Source organism: Acinonyx jubatus, chromosome B1 (assembly GCF_027475565.1).
Source record: "Acinonyx jubatus isolate Ajub_Pintada_27869175 chromosome B1, VMU_Ajub_asm_v1.0, whole genome shotgun sequence".
NCBI lineage: Eukaryota > Metazoa > Chordata > Mammalia > Carnivora > Felidae > Acinonyx > Acinonyx jubatus.
This window is the reverse complement of record NC_069382.1, coordinates 91179029-91182810: the sequence shown is the minus strand read 5'-3', so window position 1 is coordinate 91182810 and position 3782 is coordinate 91179029. Positions and strand designations below refer to the sequence as shown.

The 3782-nt window shown below is 31.5% G+C and overlaps 1 pseudogene; it reads right to left on the bottom strand.

Annotated features, from left to right (window-relative positions):
• Positions 1-204: 204 nt before the first annotated feature.
• LOC113603185 (uncharacterized) lies at positions 205-303 on the bottom strand (annotated as a pseudogene).
• Positions 304-3782: the final 3479 nt, after the last annotated feature.

Below are 3782 nucleotides of genomic sequence, written 5' to 3'. Positions count from 1 at the left end.
GCCATCTTTGTCATGGCAGAATGAATAGTGGTAGCAGCATAAGTAAAATATTTTTTCTCATCTTTGTTGAGGTATAATTGACAAAGACTGTATATATTTCAGGTGTGCAACTTGTTTTGATATACACATGCATTGTAAAATAATTGGCACGATCAAGCTAATGAAAATATCTATCCCCACATACAGCTACCATTTTCTTTTTTTCTTAATATGGAACAACACGAATTTGCTTCTCAGCCTTGCATTGGGCCATGCTTATTTCTCTGTATCATTTCAATTTTGGTATATGTGCTGCCAAAGCAAGAATGAAGTCATTGTAATTCCATGATTTATAGCTGTTAATTGGAGCTAATCGTAATTATATTTTTGATCATTCCTTTGGTTCTGGAAATACTTTGTTGCTTATCTATATAATTAAATATAAGCTTAATCAGTGCAAGAGTTTTTGTCTTTTGTTCACTGCGGTAGCAATGAGGATGCACTAATGAAAAACTTTATTTGGCAACCATATGAAAGTGTGAATGTATGTATTATACATATAAACATAATAGGCATATGTCTAGTATGTGTGTATATGTATATTTACACAAATAATCACATAGTAGTTTTGTGATTACTACTAATTTTGACACTATTTATATACTGTTTTATTAGTTTCCACTTTGTTTCAAAATGTGGTGAAATATACAGAGAATTGTGGAGAAGTTGACTATGACTCAGAAACACAACTAGTTTAACAGTAGCTTTTCCAAAAGTGACATAATGCTTATATAGATAAATAGATCCCCTCTGCCAGGATTTTACTAAAGGTGGATTGAAATAGATTGAATTAGCTTTAACAGTCTGAGTCCTATAACTTCTATCAAAATTTTCCTCAGAATTGTACTTTATGTCTTTGGTTGAAATGTCTATGTATACCATATTTTCAGATCTTTTTTTTTTTTCTTTTAGTTTAGAATCTATTTAATATTATCATAATTTTAGAAAAAATTCCTAAGATTATGGGCAATAATATGAAACACATCAAATTATATTTTTACTTTTGTAATGTATATATCAAAACACCTTTAAGATAGAAACTCATCACTACCTTGTTCTGTTCAAGCAATGATATTTAATAAAATGAAGTTTTTCAGCTAGGGTCTTTTGAAAATAAAATTAATCAAAGTAAACCATTAATCAAATTCAGTAGATATTAAATTAAAAATAATAATATGAGGTATTCAGAAACTGCATTCATGTAGTAGTAGCTTGATCTCCTAGGAAATTAAATTTATTTAACCAAAAGACCATAGTTAACATACTGCATGATGAAATTAAAGATGTAATTCTAGCCTATTAATCATGCAGAAGATTGCAATTATGTTTTATTTGTTATTTTCATGGAAGTTTCAAATTATACTATTAACTCTTCTTCCCCTCAAGTCTATAATATTGCTTCAGTTATAAAGCAATAACAAGCTTTTGAGATTATAAATACTTTTAAAAAGATTTTGTGTATATAAAAATGAATTTAAAAATTGCATTTTAAAAACTACTATAGTGGCTATTTTTGTAATTCCTGTGGAAATGCATAACAGTGTTTCACATATTATAGCTTTATTAAGATGATAAAACAAAGATATTATTTAGAGGGACATTAAGTGATTGAGGGTCCAAAGAAGCAAGGGAATTTATGTTGAATCTTGGAATAAGAAATCAAATGCTAAAACAAACAAACAAACAAACAAAAAACCTGCATATTTAAAAAGATTGTCTAGAATTAAATGGTCTAGGTTTCTTACTCTGAAGTTATGCAGAAACTTAAGAGACCCATGGATAATTCTCTTTCAACAGTCAGCTACTTATCAATATACCAAAAAGATATGTAAATTTCTCCAAGAGTAATGTTTTCTTAAATTTGTTTAAAGTAACTTAACTTATAGTGTCGTATTGGTTTCAGGAATAGAACCCAGATATTCATCATTCACATATAATACCTGGTGCTCATCACAAGTGCCCTCCTTAATGCCCATCATCAACCTTGCTCATCTCCCCACCCACCTCCCCTCCAACAACACTCAGTTTGTTCTCTATAGTTAAGAATCTCTTATGGTTTGTCTCTCTCTCTCTGTTTTTGTTTTTGTTTTTTTTCTAATTTTATTTTTCTTTCCCTTCCCCTATGTTCATCTGGTTTGTTTCTTAAATTCCACATATGAGTGAAGTCATACAGCATTTTCCTTCTCTGACTGACTTATTTCACTTAGCATAATACACTCCAGTTTCATCCACTTTGTTGCAAATGGCAAAATGCCATTATTTTTGACGATTGAGTAATATTCCATTATATATAAATATACCACTTCTTCTTTATCCAGTCATCAGTCAATGGACATTTGGGCTCTTTTCATAATTTGGCTATTGTTGATAGTGCTGCTATAAATATTGAGGTCAATGTGCTCCTTCAAATAAGCATTATTGTATTGTTGGATAAATACCTAGTAGTGCAATTGCTGGGTAATAGGGTAGTTTTATCTCTAACTTTCTGAGGAAACTCCATACTGTTTTCGAGAGTGGATGTACCAGTTTACATTCCCACCAACCATGTAAGAGGGTTCCCCTTTCTCTTCATCCTTGTCAACACATATTGTTTCCTGTGTTGTTTATTTTGGCCATTTTAACTGGTGTGAGCTGATATATCAATCATGGTTTTGATTTGTATTTCCCTGATGATGAATTATGTTGAGCATCACTTCATCTTTTCATGTGTCTTTTCATGTGTCTTTTAGCCATTTGTTTGTCTTATTTGGAGAAGCGTCTGTTCATGTCTTCTGCCCCTTTCTTCACTGGATTATTTATTTTTTGGGTATTGAGTTTGAGAAGTTCTTTATAGATTTTGGATTCTAGCCCTTTATTTGACATGTTATTTGCAAATATCTTCTTCTATTTTGTAGGTTGGCTTTTAGTTTTGCTGATTGTTCCTTTTGCTGTGCAGATGCGTTTTTGTTGTTGTTGTTATTGTTTGTTTCCTTTTTAGTTAATGAAGTTCTAAAAGCCCATTTTTTTATTTTGTTTCCCTTGCTTCTGGAGATGTCTAGTAAGAAGTTGCTACAGCCGAGGCCAAAGAGTTTGCTGCCTGTGTTCTCCTTTACGTTTTTGATGGTTCCTTGTTTTACATTTAGGTCTTTTACCAATTTTGAATTTATTTTTGTGTGTAATGTAAGAATGGGGCCAGTTTCATTCCTTTGCATGTCACTATCAGTTTTTGCAATGCCATTTGCTGAAGAGACTGTGTTTTTTCTATTGGCTGTTCTTTCTGTTTTGCTGAAGATTAGTTGATCATGTACTTGTGGGTCCATTTCTAGATTCTCTATTTTATTCCATTGATCTATGTGTCTGTTTTTGTGCCAGTACCACACTGTCTTGCTGATTACCACTTTATAATACAGCTTAAAATCTGGAATTTTGATGCCTCCAGCTTTGCTTTGCTTTTTCAACATTACTTTGGCTATTCAGGGTCTTTTCTGGTTCCATACAAATTGTAGATAGTTTATTCTATTTCTGTGAAAAATGCTGGTGGTATTTTAATAGAGTTTGCATTGAATGTGTAGACTGTTTGGGGTAGCATAGAATTTTTAACAATATTTGTTCTTTCAATCCATGAGCATGGAACGTTTTGTTTTGTTTTGTTTTGTTTTGTTTTGTTTTGTTTTCCATTTGTTCAATTTCTTTTTTAAGTGTTCTATAGTTTTCAGATTATAGTTGTTTTACCCCTTTCTTGGTTATCCCTAGGTACCTTACGG